A 25073-nucleotide genomic window follows, 5' to 3' on the forward strand; every position below is an offset into this window, starting at 1 on the left:
ACATAGTACACTCAACACATGGCAGAAAAGAAATGAAAAACATGTGTGTCGAGGGGGGCAGAATGTATGGGTCAAAGATTTGGAAGGCAACACAAACAAATGGAAGCATACGCCATGCTCCTTAACTGGAAGAGTTAATTATGTGAACATGTCCATCGTACCCAAAGCAATCGACAGATGTGATGAAATCCCCATCTGAATTCCAGTGGCATTATTCGAGGAAATAGAAAACAGTCCTCAAACTTGTATGGAATCACAAAAGACCCCAAATACCCAAAGCAACCTGGAGAAAGAAAGGTGCAGTCAACACACTCCTGGATTTCAAGCTAGATTACAAAGCTGTTGTCATCAAAACAGGACGGTACTGGCAGAAACACAGACACCAGGTCAGCGGAACAGAACAGAAAGCTCAGAAACTTACCCACACGTAGATGACCCTAACTTACGACACAGCAGCAGAAGATATGCCATGAGGGAAGGACTGTGTCTTCAGTGAGCGGTCACAGGCCAACTGGACACTAAATGCAGAAGAATATAACTGGGTCACTTTCTTACACCACACACAAAATTTTTAATGGATGAATGATTTGAACATAAGACCCGAATCCATAAACCTCCAAGAAGACACAGGTACTAAGTCTCTCGACATTGGTTTTGGCAAAGAGTCTTCAGATCGGACACCAAATGCAAAGGCAACAAAAGCAAAAATAAACAAGTGGAACAACATCAAACTGAAATCTTCCACACGGCAAAAGAAACCATCAAAAACTTAAAAGGCCACTGACCCAATAAGAAAAAAATATCTGCGAATCATATGTGTGAGAAGAGGCTAATATCCAAAATGCACACAACACTCATACAAATCAAAACAAAAAAAAAAACTGTATAAAAAATGGGGTGAATATGTGAATAGATACTGTCCAAAGATGGCACACAGGTGCCAACAGACAGAAAAAGTTGTTCGACATCACTAATCATCGTCAGGGAAACATCAGTCAAACCCACAATCGGCTATCCCCTCACAACTGTTGGAACAGCAATTGTCCCAGAGACAGACACCAGGTGGGGTCAAGGGTGTGCAGACGAGGAGACACTGTGCGCTGTTGGTGGGAATGGAAATTGGTGCAGCCACTGTGACAAACGGTATGGAGGTTCCTGAAAAAATAAATACAACTACCGCATGACCCAGTAATGGCTCTACTGAGTATTGATTTGGAGAACACAAAAATACTGCCTCAAAAAGACAGATGCACTCCCACGTTCACTGCAGCATTATTCACAATAACCAGACATGGAAACACAGACCTTGGGGGCCTTATGCCAAGTAACTCAGACACAGAAAGACAAATACCAGATGCTCTCATGTACATTCCACGTGGAATAAACAAATACTGAACGCATAGATACTGAGAGCAGATTGGTAAGGTGCCAGATTCGGGGATGGGGTGGTAGAAACGGGTGACGGTGGTCCAAGTCTCAATGTTTGAGTGAGAAAATCCGACAGTCATGAAATGTTCTGTCCAGCATGGAGACTAAAACTAACCCCGCAGCATGGGGTATAGGTTTCCCTGCTCTTTGAAAGTACAGGGCTTCTGAGAAACCTTGCACAGCAGAAATGGTGTAAAGAAGGAATGACCATTCATTTACACGGAAAAATTGGACAGTGTGCTCAGACTCCAAGATTCCTTCTCTTTGGCTTTTCTTAGGCCTCAGGACACAAGTTTCTAACGGAGGCCCAGCATAAATGAAGATAAAGCACAGCAGAGGCTCACAGACACAATTCAAAGTGCTGGTGGCTGGATGCGGAGAGCGGTTCCCAGCGGAAGGAGCTGGTTGGGGTGCACGCCGCCTCTGTCGTGCTTCTCCCCAAAACAGATGCTGAACGCGATTCTCACTGTTCACCTTTTTTCATAAGAGGGAAATCCTCTTTAGGTCTCTTCCTCTCACTGAAGCTGGGTAATAACGTAGTTCTTTCAAGAAAGCCAAGTGTCTTACTGTGAACGTTTAAAAGCTGGGGGATACTTGTACTTGAGCATTGCTGAGGGAGGAGATGTGAAAGGTTCTCCCAGACACAAACCTCAGCAGATCCACCGGGAAAGGCACCTTCCTCAGCATGCGGAACACGGACTACCTCCTTACCCCAGAAACCCTCTCCTTCCCCTCGATCAGGACAACCCACAACAGCTGGGAGTTACCCCAATTCCTCCGTTCTCCTGCTCCTAATATCTAACTCATCAGCAAATCCTGTGAGCTCCATCTTCAAAATGGACCCAGAATAGGTCTAACCACTCCATCCAAGGCCACCTGTCTGGTCCACAGTGCCTGAGTTCCTGGAAAAGCTTCGTCATTGACCTGCCTTGCCATCTTCAACCCTCTGTCATCTGTTCTCAACGCTGTAGCCACGATGGCCTAGTGAAACAGGGTCTCATGGGGTTATAGCCCTGGAATGGCTTTCTGTCGCCCTCTGTCACCTCCCTGAGGTCATGTCCTAAGCTGTCCCCTGTGGCCACAGGGCCTTCTTGCTGCTCCTGGACATATCTGGAATTCTCCTGCCCCAGAGCCTTTGCACATGCTTTCCCTTCTGTTTAGAATGCTCTTGATGTGTTCTCACTCGCCTTCTGAGAAGTCTGAATTGGAGTGACAGGGACAGAAGGTGAGGCTGTGTGTGTTGGGTGAGGCTGGTGGCCCAGAAAAAGGTTTTCTGCCAGCTCTCCACCTGTGCCTCACTTGTCCTCAGCCAGGAACTTGCACACAGCCCTCACCTGTCACAACTCTCACACAGGAGACCCACAGCCACCCCTGGAGCCCACCCTGCCCACACCCTGCTGCAGAATGCATTCAGCTCTCCTCTGGGACCCCTGTCAGCTTTACCCAGACCTGGAACTCCCCCGTCTCCTGCAAAGCTCCCGGATTCCCCCTCTTCTTGCAAAATCACACTGGCGCAAGGCTTTCATGAGAAAGCTATAATGCTAACTAATGAAAGGTTCACACCTACTTTCCCCTTCTGTTGCCTTTCTCTCCTTCTGTCCTACCTGTGCAAACTGTAACATATCAGTGGAACATGAACATGCTCTGAGATCTGAATCTTTCATTGCAGCTTTCTGAGGACTCCTTATGTGATAAGAAACTAGTGTATCTTACAACAGGGTGTTTTACAACTATCATCTATAGAACAGTACAGCCCAAATCACTACAATTTTACCTCACTCTTCATGAAGCAGAACACTTTTTCCTTTCTTCTTTTACTTAAATTCCAGTTAGTTCACATGCCATGGAATATTCGCTTCAGGGGTAGGATTTAGTGATTCCTCACCTGCATACAGTACCCAGTGCTCATCACAAGCGCCCTCCTTAATACCCCTCACCCATTTAACTCTTCCCCCCACGCCCCTGTCCTGCAGCAACACTCAGTTTGTTCTCCAAGGTTGAGTCTATTTCCTTGTTTGCCTTTCTCATCACCCCTCAACTCTGTTCATCTGTTTTCTTTCTGAAATTCCACAAGCGTGAGAGCATAGGATATTTGTCTTTCCTCACTAATTTTGTTTAGCTTAATACACTCTAGATCCATCCACATCCTTGCAAATGGTAAGATTTCATTCTTTTTGAAACTGGGTCATATTCCCATATATATATATATGTGTATATATATATGTATATATACATATATACATATATATATATGTGTGTATATATATATATATACACATATATACATATATACATATATTTACGTATCCCACATCTGCTTTATCCATTCATCAGTGCATGGACTTTGGGATTCTCTCCATAGTTTGGCTACTGTGGACATTGTTGCTATAAACATCATGGTGCATGTACCCCCTTCGAATGTGCATTTTTGTATCTTTTGGGTAAGCACCTAGGAGAGCAATTGCTGGATCATGTGGTTGTTCAATGCTTAACTTTTCGAGGAACCCCCACACTGTTTCCCAGACTGTCTGCACCACTCTGCATTCCCACCAACAGGATGGGAGGGTTCCCCTTTAAGCAGAACATTATCTGCTGGCAATTTCATAAGAGGAAACAAAACCTCTGCGAGATGCACCCAGGGTCAGGCAAGCAGTTGCAGAATTCACCCCAAGGCTCCTGACGCCAAGCCCCTTGAAGCCACCAGCATGCCACTATCCAAAAGAATTCCCAGACTCTCCTTCTGACTCCACCACCAAAGAAACTACAGACAGAATATGGCACCTCAAAATATCGAGATAATAGTAAAACTAGACAGTCAAGCTCAACTTTTAAACAGGAACAGGCCCATTTGGATAATTTTGAATTTTCCCTCCACCCTAATTTTAACTCTTCTGATGAATAAACTAATCAATGATGAAACATCACCTTTGTCAAATGACATCATCCAACTCTGTATCAGATGAAAAAAAGCCATCTAACTCTAGATGCTGGCCACTCAACCATATCTTAGGCCCAATTGAATAAACATTGTTAGATGAAGGAACAAATTAGATGTTACAAACAGGCACAGAGTGAATCTCACCTTCCCTTTCTAATAAAAGAGGGTTCCTAGGAAACAGATAGTCAAAATACATTTGTAAGCAATAAATGGACAGAGAAATTGTGATCCCCTGCAAAGTTCTACCTGCAGGGAAACTAAGTAATTCTTGCACCAAACCCAGAATGCTGACAGCTACTTCAATTTTACTTTGTGGCTCAACTAGAGAAAAGAGAAAAGCCCAGGAGGTTTTGGGATAATGAGAGGTTTTACCTCCAGTCCTGACATAGATAGGACATTATGCCAAAATAGCTGTGTTTTCTCTGAACACTGGCGTCCTGTGACAAGCTGCCTCCCTGACTCAGATGCTGACGTTCAAAACCTCGGGTCTCATGGAGCCAGAGCAGAGAAGTGCTGTCAGCTGGGGAGAAGAAGGCACCTCTGACCTAAAGCCTGCACACCTGCTTCGGTTTCTGGACGAAGGGGCAACACATACTTGTTGTTTAGCAGTAATTATCTTCATTCTCAATAGACCAATGACCTTGCCTTTTCTGGAAAGCAGACTTACTCTTCTAAAGAAACCCTCAATTCGTCTATTCCCAATGCAACTAGAGTGGGGTCTGGTTTACGCCCGCCTCCAGGCCCCCACCTGGAGGATTTTCCTGCATGATTCTAACAGCCAATTACCACTAACTCGGGGGCACACGGGGCATAATGCTGAAGTTGGGGGATGGCTCTGGGGCTTGCTACTGCCACACCTGTGCCTGGGGGACCAGGGCACACCCTGCTGAACTCGGGGTACTGCTCAAGATGCATCACCTGCACTGTGTCAGAGAACCGGGGGACACCCCACTGAAGGTGGGGATTCTGTGAGGTCCTTACCCGCACTCTTCCCGGGGAACAGGGGAAACCCTGAAATTCTGCAACCCATCCCACAAAAGCTCAGGTGAGTGGGCGCCCTGGAGTTCACGGGTATGGGGAATAAGGCCAGTTGAGGACATGGGGCGGAAGAGACTTTAAAGGGAAAAAGAAAACTCACCTGAGTCCCCACAATGAACCCTCTCCACGTGCCCTTCCAGAACCCTGCCTCCCACCTGGGGCGCACCCTACCCCCCGACCCCCACCCCGGGGCATGCTGCTCACTCACCAGCCCGGACCTCCGCAGGGCAACTCTCTCTCTCCCAGTGCCCCTTCTTCTGCCCCAGGTCTGCAACCCGCTGCAACTCTGGGACCGCCCACAGAGACGTAGCTCCACCCCCAAGCGGTGATTGGTCGGGGAGGGTGGTGCCCTAGCCCCTTGGATGCCGGGCAACCCGCCCTCAAGCCCCTGGAACCCTGAAAGTGCAGGGGGTCCAAGAGGCGCCTCCTCTACTCAACACCCAGCACAGGCATGGGTGGGGTCGTGGGCCGGGCTCCCCCCACACACCTGGCCCCTTCCAGGGACCCCCCTCTAGCTGCAGACCACCCTCAGCGTCCTGCCCCTTCCCTTTCTGCACCAGCCCTCCCTGCTGGGGTGTGCCTGGTTCTGGGCAAGGTCAGTGGCTCTCAGACCCTCCAAGGCTTGGGCTTTAGGACATGCAATGATTTCATGCATTTTCAGTATGTACATGTCAGTATGACTTTAATCTTATGGGAGCCAAAGAGGTTCTTTATTTTTTCTTATCTTCATGTTGGCATTTTTGGTTATTGTTTTCTTCTCGAAACAGATGTACAACATGTGCTTGGGGCAGAAATAGGGCCCATGCTTTGAGGTTTTGCCCAGTCATTTTGAGCCGGGTAAAATGTTAAAGGATAGCTTCCCTGGGAGCCCAGGATCAGGGCCCACAGATGATATAAGATAAACATTACTTTTATCATTATAATTGCTCCTAAATGGAGGAATTTGAGACAAAAGCACCTTTCACAAGAGTACCAAGAAATCAAAATGATGCCCACAGAAGGCTACCTGCTCCATGGTCAGCACAGGTAACAGAAGTGTTCACAGTCTCTGGACTCCTGCCCTTCTCCTGCCCAAATCTCTGAAGCACACAGACCACTTAAAATCAGAATTGTAGAACTGCTAGACACCTTAGAGATGTCTGGCACCATTCCCTTGGACTGCAGTATAAAACACAGTAGCTCGTTGTCACAAACTAATTTCAACATGAAGTGCCCCCTGGATGCACTAAGTTCTTTCTCTGCAAATGTTGACTAATGTAAGTCACAGTCATACCAGTTAAACACTACGATGGCTGGGAAGTCATCGTCGGTAAGGGAATATTTTAGCCATGTTTATAAGCATTGGCTCACTTTGTAGAAGAGGCTGAGCTGAGTGTTTTTAAATACTATTTCAGGTACAAGAGAGGAGTTAAGATGGCGGAGGAGTAGGGGACCCCTTTTTCACAGGTCCCCTGAGTCGAGCTGGATAGGTACCAGACCAGCCTAAACAACCACGGAATCAGCCTGAGACGCAGGAAGATACATCTGGATCTCTACAAATGAACATCTCCAGCGCTGAGTATTGAGGTACGAAGCGGGGAGCCGTGAAACCGGGCACAGATATCGGAAGATAAACGGAAGGGGGAGGGAGCCGCCGCGTTCGGGCGCCGGGAAGCGGCAGCCACCTGGGGGGGGGGGGGGAGCGGGCGGACTCACAGAGGGCACCCGCGAGAGAGCGGACTGAGACCGGTGAGCCGGGAGCGCGCGCCACCAGGCATCTCGCGGAACCCGGGAATCCCGTGTGCTCACGGGATCCAGACTGAGACCGGGAGCTCCCGGAGCGCATGCGGGGCAGCTGGCAGCTGGCAGGCCACCTGCACGGGGGAGCGGGCGGACTCACGGTCGGCACCCGCGAAACAGCAGACTGAGACCCTGAACCGGGTGCGCGCGCCACCAGGCTTCTCACGGAATTCCTGAATCCCGGTGTGCTCACGGGATCCAGACTGAGACCAGGAGCTTCTGGAGCACGCGCAGGGCGGCTGCCGGTTGGCGGGCCACCTGCACGGGGGAGCGGGCGGACTCACGGTCGGCACCCACGAAACAGCAGACTGAGACCCTGAACCGGGTGCGCGCGCCACCAGGCTTCTCACGGAACTCCGGAATCCTGGTGTGCTCACGGGATCCAGACTGAGACCAGGAGATCCGGGAGCGCGCGGGGGGGGGGGGGGGGGGGGGCGGCGGCTGGCGGCTGGCAGCATTAGAAACACAAAGGACAGAGACGCGCCTGCCCTGGAAGTGAGGGCAGGGACGCCGGGTGTGGGGCGCACATCCCGGGACGCTACAGGGTTGAGCAGCACCAACAGTAACGGAGTTAAAGTGGCCAGAACATCGGTGGAGAATGGGCCGCAATCCCTCTGTTCTGTGACAATTCAGCCTCTGCTGCTCTGACTCTCAGAAGAGGCACAGCAGACCGCCAGAGAAAGCCGCCAGGGAACAAAAGCCTGGAAATACCGGCTCACAGCGTGCCCACCGCCATCCCCCCTCGCAGGGGACACGGAAACTCTACCCAAACAGGGTTGCCTGAGTATGGGCCTGGCAAAATACAAACCCTTAACAATAGAGAACAAACGGATGGTTACCAGAGAGGAGGAGGTGCATAGAGGGATGAGTGAAATAGATGAAGCGGATTAAGAGGACACTTTTCTGGATGACCACTGAGTAATATATAGAATTACTGAATCACTCTCTTGTACACCTGAAACGAATGTAACACTGTATGTTAGCTCTACTGGAATTAAAATAAATTTTTTAAAAAGATTTTTCTTTCAGGAACCTCTTTGAAAAAGCTTTTCCTCTGCAATGTGCACAAGCCCTACTTGGGAGGATTCACTCTACAATAATTATTCACTCTATGCCTCGAATTCAGATTTCACTGAGTTCTTACTGTGGATCCCAGCCCACGGGAGCCATGGTCCTTTTCTGTCCAGGCTCAGCACCTATGCCTTCAAGATTGGAAGTAGAGACACATGTCACTTCACAGTCCAGAAAGCTATTATTGTTTCTGTTTCAGTGTGAGAGAGTCACAGACTTTGGGACAGGTTTCAGAGCAGGTTTATTATGGATCCTGGATCTCTACTTCAATGTTCATTACCTGGATCCATTTGGCTAATAGGTTCCCTGTGGATGGACTTGCTTCCAAGCACATACATGGAAGATGCAAAGGTGAGTGGGCTTGGTGCGGGACAGGAAGAAGACCAAAATCAGACAAGGGTCCGACCCCTCCCCTGATCCAGGAACTGCTACAGGAGAGGGTATGGGAGGTAGAATCCATGCGAAACTCCAAGGTCACCAGCTGAACACAGGAGGCATAGGTCAAGGGATCCGGAGATGCAGGGGTTGAAGGCTGCTCTGAGCTACCTCTGGGAGGAAGGGAGGGAAGGAATGGGGAGACACTGCCTGCCCCTGGCCTATGCCAGCTGCCCACCGCTCCGACACGCATCCGTCTACACAGCTGACACACAGCCTGGGCTCAGGATGGGCTGGCTCGGGTCCCTCAATCCTCAGTGGGACAGCTGGCCCCAGGGCTCAGAGACAGGCTGAGGGAGATGAGAGGGAAAGCTGCCCCACCCACGTCATCCCCTCCTTGAGCAGACAGCCCTTCAGAACTGCTAAAAAAAAAAAAAACAAAAAAAAAAACCCACTAACGGCGTTGAAAGACATGCCATGGATGAGCTAAGGCATAGAGATATGTAAAATAACATCCACTTTTAAGTTCAGAGCTGTCATCTCAGGAAGTGGGGAGAGCTTCCCTGAAGAAGACTGAGGGGAGGGCAGGCCATGCTGAAAAGGGAGACATGGCTCTCCTGATTGGGGACCTGCAGCCTCCTTCCAGGGCAGGACATCATCCTCGCATCACACGAGATCCATGGAAGTGTTCCATCAGGGCCAGATATTTGTCTGGAGAAGGCTACCCTGGCATCGGACTGCACAGGGCACCAGGGACGAGGGCCAGATGGAGGACGGACAATACCCCGGAGGCCATGGGGCAAGAGCAGAGGCACACGACCTTGAAGATGATGATGAAAAGCAGGAGGTGGCAGCATGGAGCCGGCCCGAAAGTGCCATGGGAGCAGTGCCCACAGCTACACTGACTGGGGGCCTTCTGTGCCAGGAGTGGCTGACTTCAGTGGGCTCCAGACTAGTCCTGACCACAAGTCTAGGAAGTGTGCACCACCCCCGGCCTCCTCTCCCCTTGCAGCTGCTAGGAATCACGGTCACAGACCCTGGTCAGCTTTTGTGGAAACCAAGCAGTGGCTCCCCCGCGTGCTGCACCTCTGGTGGTGGTCCAGTGCGACCCTCGTGCCTGGCCAGACACTGATGTCTACCTGTCTCCACACAAATCCACAGACAGGAGGGTGTCCCTGAATTCCACAGCACCTGATGAAACAGATCCACGGAACCCAACACCCAGTGGGTCACTCGGGACCTCACCTATGAGGTCATGGAGCTCACCATACCCTATTTCCGTCACTTCCCACAGAAAGCCTGGTTCTGATCCCCCACAATACCATACATCCTGGTTGCTGACCTGGGGTCATGCCATGAACCCACATGGCACCTTTCTTTTAGAGAAGCCTATGCCTACACCTCCTAGAAAATATTTCTAATGAAGTACAAGCCCATCAGGACTACGGTGTGAACGGTAGCACACAGCCTGCATGGTAGTAGTCAGTAATTCTAACAAGGGTTAACCCCACCCCCCGTCTCACAAAACCTTCCTCCGTCCCCACGGAACTCATGGTCTGCCCTCAGAAAACCCTCCAGGAAACAAACCTTTCATCTGAATGCTCTCTTCACCTTCTGCTACAAATCTTGTCCAACCACAATGATATGAAACTAGAAATCAGTCTCAAGAACAAAATGGGACAGTCAAAAACAGGTGGAGATTGGGGGGCCTGGGTGGCTCAGTCATTAACGATCTGCCTTCAGCTCAGGTCGTGATCCCAGGAGCCTGGGATCTAGCCCCGAATCAGGCTCCTTGCTCAGTGGGAAGCCCGCTTCTCCCTCTCCCACCCCCCTGCTTGCGTTCCCTCTCTCGCTGTCTCACTCTCTGCCAGATACTTAAATAATCTTAAAAACATATGTGGAGATTTAACAACATGCTACTGAACAACCAACAGTCAAAGAAGAAATCAAAAAAATTTTTAGAAATACCTTGACACTGATGAAAAAGACAACCTACAAAAACTTATGGGATGCAGCAAAAGTAGCTCTACGGGGGGGACGTTCATAGAAATTCAAGTCTTCATCAATCCATGAGAATGCTCTCCAATAAACAGCCTGATTTCTGTGGTAAAGAAGTAGAAAAAAAAAAACAGCAAACAAAGCCCCAAATTAGTAGAAATAAGGAAATAACAAAAAGGAATGCATAAATAAATCCAACAGAGACTAAAAAGACAAAAAAAAACCACACACACACACACACACACACACAATGAAAATGAGAGCTGCCTTTTTTGGAAAGATAAACAAAACTGACAAACTTAGCTAGACTCACCAAGAGAGACAGAGGACTCGAATGCAATCAGGAAAGAAAGATAATGGATTCCTGTCTCATATCAAAATCAAAAGAACTCTTCAACCTTGGACACAACAACTTCTTGCAAGCCACGTCTCTAAAGGCAAAGGAAATAAAAGCAAAAATGAACTATTGGCACTTCATCAAGATAAAAAGTTTCTGCACGGCAAAGCAAACGATCAACAAAACAAAAAGGCAACCTATGGAATCGAAGAAGATATCTGCAAATGATATTACAGATAAAGGGCCGGTATCCAAGATCTATAAAGAACTCCTCAAACTCGACACCCAAAAAATGGGCAGAAGACACAAAGAGATACTTGTCCAGAGAAGACATACAAATGGCCAACAGACACATGAAAAAATGCTCCACATCACTTGCCATCAGGCAAATACAAATCAAAACTACAATGAGATACCACCTTACACCAGTTAGAATGGTTAAAATTAACAAGGCAGGGGGCACCTGGGTGGCACAGCGGTTAAGCGTCTGCCTTCGGCTCAGGGCGTGATCCCGGCATTATGGGATGGAGCCCCACATCAGGCTCCTCCGCTATGAGCCTGCTTCTTCCTCTCCCACTCCCCCTGCTTGTGTTCCCTCTCTCGCTGGCTGTCTCTATCTCTGTGGAATAAATAAATAAAATCTTGAGAAGAAATTAACAAGACAAGAAATAAAAAAAAGTCAGAGAGGATGTGGAGAAAGGGGAGCCCTCTAACACTACTCGTGAGAATTCAAGCTGGTACAGCCACTTTTGAAAACAATATGGAGATTCCTCAAGACGTTGAACACAGAGCTATCCTACGACCCACCAATTGCACTACTGGGTATTTACCCCATAGACACAGAGTAATGAAAAGAAGGGGCACCTGTATCCCAATGTTCATAGCAGCAATGTCCCTAATAGCCAAACTGTGGAAGGAGCCAAGATGTCCTTCAGCAGATGAATGGACAGAGAAGATGTGGTTCATCTATACAATGGAATATTACTCAGTCATCAGAAAGGATGAATACCCACCATTTGCACCAACGTGGATGGACCAGGAGGGGATTATGCTAAGTGAAATTAAGTCAAGCAGAGAAAGACAATTATCATATCGTTTCACTCCTATGTGGAATGGAAGGAATAGCATGGAGGACATTAGGAGAAGGAAGGGAAAAGTGAAGGTGGGGAATGAGAGGGGGAGATGAACCATGAGAGACTATTGACACTGGGAAACAAACTGAAGGTTGCAGAAAGGGAGGGGTAGGGGAATGGGTTATCCTGGTGATGGGTATTAAGGAGGGCACGTGTCATAATGAGCACTAGGTGTTATATGCAAACAATGAATCCTGGAACACTACATCAAAAACAAATGAAGTACTGTAGGGTGACTAACATAATTTTAAAAAAAGAGAAAGATATGAAATCCATACAGGAAAACTGTCACTATTTGCAAATGACATGAAATCCCAAAGGATTCCACAAAAAAAAAAAAAAAAAAAAAAAAAAAAAACAGAATAAACAAATTCAAGAAAGCTGCAGGATATAAAGTCAATATACAGAGACCTGTTGTCTTTATTTTTTTTCAGATTTTATTTATTTATTTGACAGGAAGAGAAAAAGCACGAGCCGGGGGAGTGTCAGAAAGACGGAGAAGCAGACCCTCGCTAAGCGGGGAGCCCAACACGGGGCTCGATCCCAGAACTCTGGGATCATGACCTGAGCAGAAAGCAGACGCTTCACCTATGGAGCCACCCAGATGACCCAACTTCTTGCATTTCTGTATACTGATGACACACTTTCGCAAAGAGAAATTAAAAAAGCAATGCCATTTACAATTGCATCAAAAAAAAAAAATCTAGGAATAAAAGTAACCAAGAATGAGAAAGACATAGTACACTCAACACATGGCAGAAAAGAAATGAAAAACATGTGTGTCGAGGGGGGCAGAATGTATGGGTCAAAGATTTGGAAGGCAACACAAACAAATGGAAGCATACGCCATGCTCCTTAACTGGAAGAGTTAATTATGTGAACATGTCCATCGTACCCAAAGCAATCGACAGATGTGATGAAATCCCCATCTGAATTCCAGTGGCATTATTCGAGGAAATAGAAAACAGTCCTCAAACTTGTATGGAATCACAAAAGACCCCAAATACCCAAAGCAACCTGGAGAAAGAAAGGTGCAGTCAACACACTCCTGGATTTCAAGCTAGATTACAAAGCTGTTGTCATCAAAACAGGACGGTACTGGCAGAAACACAGACACCAGGTCAGCGGAACAGAACAGAAAGCTCAGAAACTTACCCACACGTAGATGACCCTAACTTACGACACAGCAGCAGAAGATATGCCATGAGGGAAGGACTGTGTCTTCAGTGAGCGGTCACAGGCCAACTGGACACTAAATGCAGAAGAATATAACTGGGTCACTTTCTTACACCACACACAAAATTTTTAATGGATGAATGATTTGAACATAAGACCCGAATCCATAAACCTCCAAGAAGACACAGGTACTAAGTCTCTCGACATTGGTTTTGGCAAAGAGTCTTCAGATCGGACACCAAATGCAAAGGCAACAAAAGCAAAAATAAACAAGTGGAACAACATCAAACTGAAATCTTCCACACGGCAAAAGAAACCATCAAAAACTTAAAAGGCCACTGACCCAATAAGAAAAAAATATCTGCGAATCATATGTGTGAGAAGAGGCTAATATCCAAAATGCACACAACACTCATACAAATCAAAACAAAAAAAAAAACTGTATAAAAAATGGGGTGAATATGTGAATAGATACTGTCCAAAGATGGCACACAGGTGCCAACAGACAGAAAAAGTTGTTCGACATCACTAATCATCGTCAGGGAAACATCAGTCAAACCCACAATCGGCTATCCCCTCACAACTGTTGGAACAGCAATTGTCCCAGAGACAGACACCAGGTGGGGTCAAGGGTGTGCAGACGAGGAGACACTGTGCGCTGTTGGTGGGAATGGAAATTGGTGCAGCCACTGTGACAAACGGTATGGAGGTTCCTGAAAAAATAAATACAACTACCGCATGACCCAGTAATGGCTCTACTGAGTATTGATTTGGAGAACACAAAAATACTGCCTCAAAAAGACAGATGCACTCCCACGTTCACTGCAGCATTATTCACAATAACCAGACATGGAAACACAGACCTTGGGGGCCTTATGCCAAGTAACTCAGACACAGAAAGACAAATACCAGATGCTCTCATGTACATTCCACGTGGAATAAACAAATACTGAACGCATAGATACTGAGAGCAGATTGGTAAGGTGCCAGATTCGGGGATGGGGTGGTAGAAACGGGTGACGGTGGTCCAAGTCTCAATGTTTGAGTGAGAAAATCCGACAGTCATGAAATGTTCTGTCCAGCATGGAGACTAAAACTAACCCCGCAGCATGGGGTATAGGTTTCCCTGCTCTTTGAAAGTACAGGGCTTCTGAGAAACCTTGCACAGCAGAAATGGTGTAAAGAAGGAATGACCATTCATTTACACGGAAAAATTGGACAGTGTGCTCAGACTCCAAGATTCCTTCTCTTTGGCTTTTCTTAGGCCTCAGGACACAAGTTTCTAACGGAGGCCCAGCATAAATGAAGATAAAGCACAGCAGAGGCTCACAGACACAATTCAAAGTGCTGGTGGCTGGATGCGGAGAGCGGTTCCCAGCGGAAGGAGCTGGTTGGGGTGCACGCCGCCTCTGTCGTGCTTCTCCCCAAAACAGATGCTGAACGCGATTCTCACTGTTCACCTTTTTTCATAAGAGGGAAATCCTCTTTAGGTCTCTTCCTCTCACTGAAGCTGGGTAATAACGTAGTTCTTTCAAGAAAGCCAAGTGTCTTACTGTGAACGTTTAAAAGCTGGGGGATACTTGTACTTGAGCATTGCTGAGGGAGGAGATGTGAAAGGTTCTCCCAGACACAAACCTCAGCAGATCCACCGGGAAAGGCACCTTCCTCAGCATGCGGAACACGGACTACCTCCTTACCCCAGAAACCCTCTCCTTCCCCTCGATCAGGACAACCCACAACAGCTGGGAGTTACCCCAATTCCTCCGTTCTCCTGCTCCTAATATCTAACTCATCAGCAAATCCTGTGAGCTCCATCTTCAAAATGGACCCAGAATAGGTCTAACCACTCCATCCAAGGCCACCTGTCTGGTCCACAGTGCCTGAGTTCCTGGAAAAGCTTCGTCATTGACCTGCCTTGCCATCTTCAACCCTCTGTCATCTGTTCTCAACGCTGTAGCCACGATGGCCTAGTGAAACAGGGTCTCATGGGGTTATAGCCCTGGAATGGCTTTCTGTCGCCCTCTGTCACCTCCCTGAGGTCATGTCCTAAGCTGTCCCCTGTGGCCACAGGGCCTTCTTGCTGCTCCTGGACATATCTGGAATTCTCCTGCCCCAGAGCCTTTGCACATGCTTTCCCTTCTGTTTAGAATGCTCTTGATGTGTTCTCACTCGCCTTCTGAGAAGTCTGAATTGGAGTGACAGGGACAGAAGGTGAGGCTGTGTGTGTTGGGTGAGGCTGGTGGCCCAGAAAAAGGTTTTCTGCCAGCTCTCCACCTGTGCCTCACTTGTCCTCAGCCAGGAACTTGCACACAGCCCTCACCTGTCACAACTCTCACACAGGAGACCCACAGCCACCCCTGGAGCCCACCCTGCCCACACCCTGCTGCAGAATGCATTCAGCTCTCCTCTGGGACCCCTGTCAGCTTTACCCAGACCTGGAACTCCCCCGTCTCCTGCAAAGCTCCCGGATTCCCCCTCTTCTTGCAAAATCACACTGGCGCAAGGCTTTCATGAGAAAGCTATAATGCTAACTAATGAAAGGTTCACACCTACTTTCCCCTTCTGTTGCCTTTCTCTCCTTCTGTCCTACCTGTGCAAACTGTAACATATCAGTGGAACATGAACATGCTCTGAGATCTGAATCTTTCATTGCAGCTTTCTGAGGACTCCTTATGTGATAAGAAACTAGTGTATCTTACAACAGGGTGTTTTACAACTATCATCTATAGAACAGTACAGCCCAAATCACTACAATTTTACCTCACTCTTCATGAAGCAGAACACTTTTTCCTTTCTTCTTTTACTTAAATTCCAGTTAGTTCACATGCCATGGAATATTCGCTTCAGGGGTAGGATTTAGTGATTCCTCACCTGCATACAGTACCCAGTGCTCATCACAAGCGCCCTCCTTAATACCCCTCACCCATTTAACTCTTCCCCCCACGCCCCTGTCCTGCAGCAACACTCAGTTTGTTCTCCAAGGTTGAGTCTATTTCCTTGTTTGCCTTTCTCATCACCCCTCAACTCTGTTCATCTGTTTTCTTTCTGAAATTCCACAAGCGTGAGAGCATAGGATATTTGTCTTTCCTCACTAATTTTGCTTAGCTTAATACACTCTAGATCCATCCACATCCTTGCAAATGGTAAGATTTCATTCTTTTTGAAACTGGGTCATATTCCCATATATATATATATGTGTATATATATATGTATATATACATATATACATATATATATATGTGTGTATATATATATATATACACATATATACATATATTTACGTATCCCACATCTGCTTTATCCATTCATCAGTGCATGGACTTTGGGATTCTCTCCATAGTTTGGCTACTGTGGACATTGTTGCTATAAACATCATGGTGCATGTACCCCCTTCGAATGTGCATTTTTGTATCTTTTGGGTAAGCACCTAGGAGAGCAATTGCTGGATCATGTGGTTGTTCAATGCTTAACTTTTCGAGGAACCCCCACACTGTTTCCCAGACTGTCTGCACCACTCTGCATTCCCACCAACAGGATGGGAGGGTTCCCCTTTAAGCAGAACATTATCTGCTGGCAATTTCATAAGAGGAAACAAAACCTCTGCGAGATGCACCCAGGGTCAGGCAAGCAGTTGCAGAATTCACCCCAAGGCTCCTGACGCCAAGCCCCTTGAAGCCACCAGCATGCCACTATCCAAAAGAATTCCCAGACTCTCCTTCTGACTCCACCACCAAAGAAACTACAGACAGAATATGGCACCTCAAAATATCGAGATAATAGTAAAACTAGACAGTCAAGCTCAACTTTTAAACAGGAACAGGCCCATTTGGATAATTTTGAATTTTCCCTCCACCCTAATTTTAACTCTTCTGATGAATAAACTAATCAATGATGAAACATCACCTTTGTCAAATGACATCATCCAACTCTGTATCAGATGAAAAAAAGCCATCTAACTCTAGATGCTGGCCACTCAACCATATCTTAGGCCCAATTGAATAAACATTGTTAGATGAAGGAACAAATTAGATGTTACAAACAGGCACAGAGTGAATCTCACCTTCCCTTTCTAATAAAAGAGGGTTCCTAGGAAACAGATAGTCAAAATACATTTGTAAGCAATAAATGGACAGAGAAATTGTGATCCCCTGCAAAGTTCTACCTGCAGGGAAACTAAGTAATTCTTGCACCAAACCCAGAATGCTGACAGCTACTTCAATTTTACTTTGTGGCTCAACTAGAGAAAAGAGAAAAGCCCAGGAGGTTTTGGGATAATGAGAGGTTTTACCTCCAGTCCTGACATAGATAGGACATTATGCCAAAATAGCTGTGTTTTCTCTGAACACTGGCGTCCTGTGACAAGCTGCCTCCCTGACTCAGATGCTGACGTTCAAAACCTCGGGTCTCATGGAGCCAGAGCAGAGAAGTGCTGTCAGCTGGGGAGAAGAAGGCACCTCTGACCTAAAGCCTGCACACCTGCTTCGGTTTCTGGACGAAGGGGCAACACATACTTGTTGTTTAGCAGTAATTATCTTCATTCTCAATAGACCAATGACCTTGCCTTTTCTGGAAAGCAGACTTACTCTTCTAAAGAAACCCTCAATTCGTCTATTCCCAATGCAACTAGAGTGGGGTCTGGTTTACGCCCGCCTCCAGGCCCCCACCTGGAGGATTTTCCTGCATGATTCTAACAGCCAATTACCACTAACTCGGGGGCACACGGGGCATAATGCTGAAGTTGGGGGATGGCTCTGGGGCTTGCTACTGCCACACCTGTGCCTGGGGGACCAGGGCACACCCTGCTGAACTCGGGGTACTGCTCAAGATGCATCACCTGCACTGTGTCAGAGAACCGGGGGACACCCCACTGAAGGTGGGGATTCTGTGAGGTCCTTACCCGCACTCTTCCCGGGGAACAGGGGAAACCCTGAAATTCTGCAACCCATCCCACAAAAGCTCAGGTGAGTGGGCGCCCTGGAGTTCACGGGTATGGGGAATAAGGCCAGTTGAGGACATGGGGCGGAAGAGACTTTAAAGGGAAAAAGAAAACTCACCTGAGTCCCCACAATGAACCCTCTCCACGTGCCCTTCCAGAACCCTGCCTCCCACCTGGGGCGCACCCTACCCCCCGACCCCCACCCCGGGGCATGCTGCTCACTCACCAGCCCGGACCTCCGCAGGGCAACTCTCTCTCTCCCAGTGCCCCTTCTTCTGCCCCAGGTCTGCAACCCGCTGCAACTCTGGGACCGCCCACAGAGACGTAGCTCCACCCCCAAGCGGTGATTGGTCGGGGAGGGTGGTGCCCTAGCCCCTTGGATGCCGGGCAACCCGCCCTCAAGCCCCTGGAACCCTGAAAGTGCAGGGGGTCCAAGAGGCGCCTCCTCTACTCAACACCCAGCACAGGCATGGGTGGGGTCGTGGGCCGGGCTCCCCCCACACACCTGGCCCCTTCCAGGGACCCCCCTCTAGCTGCAGACCACCCTCAGCGTCCTGCCCCTTCCCTTTCTGCACCAGCCCTCCCTGCTGGGGTGTGCCTGGTTCTGGGCAAGGTCAGTGGCTCTCAGACCCTCCAAGGCTTGGGCTTTAGGACATGCAATGATTTCATGCATTTTCAGTATGTACATGTCAGTATGACTTTAATCTTATGGGAGCCAAAGAGGTTCTTTATTTTTTCTTATCTTCATGTTGGCATTTTTGGTTATTGTTTTCTTCTCGAAACAGATGTACAACATGTGCTTGGGGCAGAAATAGGGCCCATGCTTTGAGGTTTTGCCCAGTCATTTTGAGCCGGGTAAAATGTTAAAGGATAGCTTCCCTGGGAGCCCAGGATCAGGGCCCACAGATGATATAAGATAAACATTACTTTTATCATTATAATTGCTCCTAAATGGAGGAATTTGAGACAAAAGCACCTTTCACAAGAGTACCAAGAAATCAAAATGATGCCCACAGAAGGCTACCTGCTCCATGGTCAGCACAGGTAACAGAAGTGTTCACAGTCTCTGGACTCCTGCCCTTCTCCTGCCCAAATCTCTGAAGCACACAGACCACTTAAAATCAGAATTGTAGAACTGCTAGACACCTTAGAGATGTCTGGCACCATTCCCTTGGACTGCAGTATAAAACACAGTAGCTCGTTGTCACAAACTAATTTCAACATGAAGTGCCCCCTGGATGCACTAAGTTCTTTCTCTGCAAATGTTGACTAATGTAAGTCACAGTCATACCAGTTAAACACTACGATGGCTGGGAAGTCATCGTCGGTAAGGGAATATTTTAGCCATGTTTATAAGCATTGGCTCACTTTGTAGAAGAGGCTGAGCTGAGTGTTTTTAAATACTATTTCAGGTACAAGAGAGGAGTTAAGATGGCGGAGGAGTAGGGGACCCCTTTTTCACAGGTCCCCTGAGTCGAGCTGGATAGGTACCAGACCAGCCTAAACAACCACGGAATCAGCCTGAGACGCAGGAAGATACATCTGGATCTCTACAAATGAACATCTCCAGCGCTGAGTATTGAGGTACGAAGCGGGGAGCCGTGAAACCGGGCACAGATATCGGAAGATAAACGGAAGGGGGAGGGAGCCGCCGCGTTCGGGCGCCGGGAAGCGGCAGCCACCTGGGGGGGGGGGGGGAGCGGGCGGACTCACAGAGGGCACCCGCGAGAGAGCGGACTGAGACCGGTGAGCCGGGAGCGCGCGCCACCAGGCATCTCGCGGAACCCGGGAATCCCGTGTGCTCACGGGATCCAGACTGAGACCGGGAGCTCCCGGAGCGCATGCGGGGCAGCTGGCAGCTGGCAGGCCACCTGCACGGGGGAGCGGGCGGACTCACGGTCGGCACCCGCGAAACAGCAGACTGAGACCCTGAACCGGGTGCGCGCGCCACCAGGCTTCTCACGGAATTCCTGAATCCCGGTGTGCTCACGGGATCCAGACTGAGACCAGGAGCTTCTGGAGCACGCGCAGGGCGGCTGCCGGTTGGCGGGCCACCTGCACGGGGGAGCGGGCGGACTCACGGTCGGCACCCACGAAACAGCAGACTGAGACCCTGAACCGGGTGCGCGCGCCACCAGGCTTCTCACGGAACTCCGGAATCCTGGTGTGCTCACGGGATCCAGACTGAGACCAGGAGATCCGGGAGCGCGCGGGGGGGGGGGGGGGGAGGGCGGCGGCTGGCGGCTGGCAGCATTAGAAACACAAAGGACAGAGACGCGCCTGCCCTGGAAGTGAGGGCAGGGACGCCGGGTGTGGGGCGCACATCCCGGGACGCTACAGGGTTGAGCAGCACCAACAGTAACGGAGTTAAAGTGGCCAGAACATCGGTGGAGAATGGGCCGCAATCCCTCTGTTCTGTGACAATTCAGCCTCTGCTGCTCTGACTCTCAGAAGAGGCACAGCAGACCGCCAGAGAAAGCCGCCAGGGAACAAAAGCCTGGAAATACCGGCTCACAGCGTGCCCACCGCCATCCCCCCTCGCAGGGGACACGGAAACTCTACCCAAACAGGGTTGCCTGAGTATGGGCCTGGCAAAATACAAACCCTTAACAATAGAGAACAAACGGATGGTTACCAGAGAGGAGGAGGTGCATAGAGGGATGAGTGAAATAGATGAAGCGGATTAAGAGGACACTTTTCTGGATGACCACTGAGTAATATATAGAATTACTGAATCACTCTCTTGTACACCTGAAACGAATGTAACACTGTATGTTAGCTCTACTGGAATTAAAATAAATTTTTTAAAAAGATTTTTCTTTCAGGAACCTCTTTGAAAAAGCTTTTCCTCTGCAATGTGCACAAGCCCTACTTGGGAGGATTCACTCTACAATAATTATTCACTCTATGCCTCGAATTCAGATTTCACTGAGTTCTTACTGTGGATCCCAGCCCACGGGAGCCATGGTCCTTTTCTGTCCAGGCTCAGCACCTATGCCTTCAAGATTGGAAGTAGAGACACATGTCACTTCACAGTCCAGAAAGCTATTATTGTTTCTGTTTCAGTGTGAGAGAGTCACAGACTTTGGGACAGGTTTCAGAGCAGGTTTATTATGGATCCTGGATCTCTACTTCAATGTTCATTACCTGGATCCATTTGGCTAATAGGTTCCCTGTGGATGGACTTGCTTCCAAGCACATACATGGAAGATGCAAAGGTGAGTGGGCTTGGTGCGGGACAGGAAGAAGACCAAAATCAGACAAGGGTCCGACCCCTCCCCTGATCCAGGAACTGCTACAGGAGAGGGTATGGGAGGTAGAATCCATGCGAAACTCCAAGGTCACCAGCTGAACACAGGAGGCATAGGTCAAGGGATCCGGAGATGCAGGGGTTGAAGGCTGCTCCGAGCTACCTCTGGGAGGAAGGGAGGGAAGGAATGGGGAGACACTGCCTGCCCCTGGCCTATGCCAGCTGCCCACCGCTCCGACACGCATCCGTCTACACAGCTGACACACAGCCTGGGCTCAGGATGGGCTGGCTCGGGTCCCTCAATCCTCAGTGGGACAGCTGGCCCCAGGGCTCAGAGACAGGCTGAGGGAGATGAGAGGGAAAGCTGCCCCACCCACGTCATCCCCTCCTTGAGCAGACAGCCCTTCAGAACTGCTAAAAAAAAAAAAAACAAAAAAAAAAACCCACTAACGGCGTTGAAAGACATGCCATGGATGAACTAAGGCATAGAGATATGTAAAATAACATCCACTTTTAAGTTCAGAGCTGTCATCTCAGGAAGTGGGGAGAGCTTCCCTGAAGAAGACTGAGGGGAGGGCAGGCCATGCTGAAAAGGGAGACATGGCTCTCCTGATTGGGGACCTGCAGCCTCCTTCCAGGGCAGGACATCATCCTCGCATCACACGAGATCCATGGAAGTGTTCCATCAGGGCCAGATATTTGTCTGGAGAAGGCTACCCTGGCATCGGACTGCACAGGGCACCAGGGACGAGGGCCAGATGGAGGACGGACAATACCCCGGAGGCCATGGGGCAAGAGCAGAGGCACACGACCTTGAAGATGATGATGAAAAGCAGGAGGTGGCAGCATGGAGCCGGCCCGAAAGTGCCATGGGAGCAGTGCCCACAGCTACACTGACTGGGGGCCTTCTGTGCCAGGAGTGGCTGACTTCAGTGGGCTCCAGACTAGTCCTGACCACAAGTCTAGGAAGTGTGCACCACCCCCGGCCTCCTCTCCCCTTGCAGCTGCTAGGAATCACGGTCACAGACCCTGGTCAGCTTTTGTGGAAACCAAGCAGTGGCTCCCCCGCGTGCTGCACCTCTGGTGGTGGTCCAGTGCGACCCTCGTGCCTGGCCAGACACTGATGTCTACCTGTCTCCACACAAATCCACAGACAGGAGGGTGTCCCTGAATTCCACAGCACCTGATGAAACAGATCCACGGAACCCAACACCCAGTGGGTCACTCGGGACCTCACCTATGAGGTCATGGAGCTCACCATACCCTATTTCCGTCACTTCCCACAGAAAGCCTGGTTCTGATCCCCCACAATACCATACATCCTGGTTGCTGACCTGGGGTCATGCCATGAACCCACATGGCACCTTTCTTTTAGAGAAGCCTATGCCTACACCTCCTAGAAAATATTTCTAATGAAGTACAAGCCCATCAGGACTACGGTGTGAACGGTAGCACACAGCCTGCATGGTAGTAGTCAGTAATTCTAACAAGGATTAACCCCACCCCCCGTCTCACAAAACCTTCCTCCGTCCCCACGGAACTCATGGTCTGCCCTCAGAAAACCCTCCAGGAAACAAACCTTTCATCTGAATGCTCTCTTCACCTTCTGCTACAAATCTTGTCCAACCACAATGATATGAAACTAGAAATCAGTCTCAAGAACAAAACGGGACAGTCAAAAACAGGTGGAGATTGGGGGGCCTGGGTGGCTCAGTCATTAACGATCTGCCTTCAGCTCAGGTCGTGATCCCAGGAGCCTGGGATCTAGCCCCGAATCAGGCTCCTTGCTCAGTGGGAAGCCCGCTTCTCCCTCTCCCACCCCCCTGCTTGCGTTCCCTCTCTCGCTGTCTCACTCTCTGCCAGATACTTAAATAATCTTAAAAACATATGTGGAGATTTAACAACATGCTACTGAACAACCAACAGTCAAAGAAGAAATCAAAAAAATTTTTAGAAATACCTTGACACTGATGAAAAAGACAACCTACAAAAACTTATGGGATGCAGCAAAAGTAGCTCTACGGGGGGGACGTTCATAGAAATTCAAGTCTTCATCAATCCATGAGAATGCTCTCCAATAAACAGCCTGATTTCTGTGGTAAAGAAGTAGAAAAAAAAAAACAGCAAACAAAGCCCCAAATTAGTAGAAATAAGGAAATAACAAAAAGGAATGCATAAATAAATCCAACAGAGACTAAAAAGACAAAAAAAACACACACACACACACACACACACACACAATGAAAATGAGAGCTGCCTTTTTTGGAAAGATAAACAAAACTGACAAACTTAGCTAGACTCACCAAGAGAGACAGAGGACTCGAATGCAATCAGGAAAGAAAGATAATGGATTCCTGTCTCATATCAAAATCAAAAGAACTCTTCAACCTTGGACACAACAACTTCTTGCAAGCCACGTCTCTAAAGGCAAAGGAAATAAAAGCAAAAATGAACTATTGGCACTTCATCAAGATAAAAAGTTTCTGCACGGCAAAGCAAACGATCAACAAAACAAAAAGGCAACCTATGGAATCGAAGAAGATATCTGCAAATGATATTACAGATAAAGGGCCGGTATCCAAGATCTATAAAGAACTCCTCAAACTCGACACCCAAAAAATGGGCAGAAGACACAAAGAGATACTTGTCCAGAGAAGACATACAAATGGCCAACAGACACATGAAAAAATGCTCCACATCACTTGCCATCAGGCAAATACAAATCAAAACTACAATGAGATACCACCTTACACCAGTTAGAATGGTTAAAATTAACAAGGCAGGGGGCACCTGGGTGGCACAGCGGTTAAGCGTCTGCCTTCGGCTCAGGGCGTGATCCCGGCATTATGGGATGGAGCCCCACATCAGGCTCCTCCGCTATGAGCCTGCTTCTTCCTCTCCCACTCCCCCTGCTTGTGTTCCCTCTCTCGCTGGCTGTCTCTATCTCTGTGGAATAAATAAATAAAATCTTGAGAAGAAATTAACAAGACAGGAAATAAAAAAAAGTCAGAGAGGATGTGGAGAAAGGGGAGCCCTCTAACACTACTCGTGAGAATTCAAGCTGGTACAGCCACTTTTGAAAACAATATGGAGATTCCTCAAGACGTTGAACACAGAGCTATCCTACGACCCACCAATTGCACTACTGGGTATTTACCCCATAGACACAGAGTAATGAAAAGAAGGGGCACCTGTATCCCAATGTTCATAGCAGCAATGTCCCTAATAGCCAAACTGTGGAAGGAGCCAAGATGTCCTTCAGCAGATGAATGGACAGAGAAGATGTGGTTCATCTATACAATGGAATATTACTCAGTCATCAGAAAGGATGAATACCCACCATTTGCACCAACGTGGATGGACCAGGAGGGGATTATGCTAAGTGAAATTAAGTCAAGCAGAGAAAGACAATTATCATATCGTTTCACTCCTTTGTGGAATGGAAGGAATAGCATGGAGGACATTAGGAGAAGGAAGGGAAAAGTGAAGGTGGGGAATGAGAGGGGGAGATGAACCATGAGAGACTATTGACACTGGGAAACAAACTGAAGGTTGCAGAAAGGGAGGGGTAGGGGAATGGGTTATCCTGGTGATGGGTATTAAGGAGGGCACGT

The 25073-nt window shown here is 48.5% G+C and overlaps 2 long non-coding RNA genes across 2 annotated transcripts; both read right to left on the reverse strand.

Moving 5' to 3' along the window:
• Positions 1–239: 239 nt before the first annotated feature.
• On the reverse strand, positions 240–11058 carry LOC130542704 (uncharacterized). The gene is made up of 3 exons (XR_008957419.1): positions 10941–11058; positions 10598–10730; positions 240–518 (listed from the first exon to the last, which is right to left on the reverse strand). It is a non-coding gene; the product is annotated as an uncharacterized LOC130542704 (long non-coding RNA).
• A 1984-nt stretch (positions 11059–13042) lies between these two features.
• Positions 13043–23874, reverse strand: LOC130542705 (uncharacterized). Its single transcript, XR_008957420.1, has 3 exons — positions 23763–23874; positions 23420–23552; positions 13043–13349 (listed from the first exon to the last, which is right to left on the reverse strand). It is a non-coding gene; the product is annotated as an uncharacterized LOC130542705 (long non-coding RNA).
• Positions 23875–25073: the final 1199 nt, after the last annotated feature.

This window comes from Ursus arctos, unplaced genomic scaffold, assembly GCF_023065955.2.
Source record: "Ursus arctos isolate Adak ecotype North America unplaced genomic scaffold, UrsArc2.0 scaffold_40, whole genome shotgun sequence".
Lineage (NCBI taxonomy): Eukaryota > Metazoa > Chordata > Mammalia > Carnivora > Ursidae > Ursus > Ursus arctos.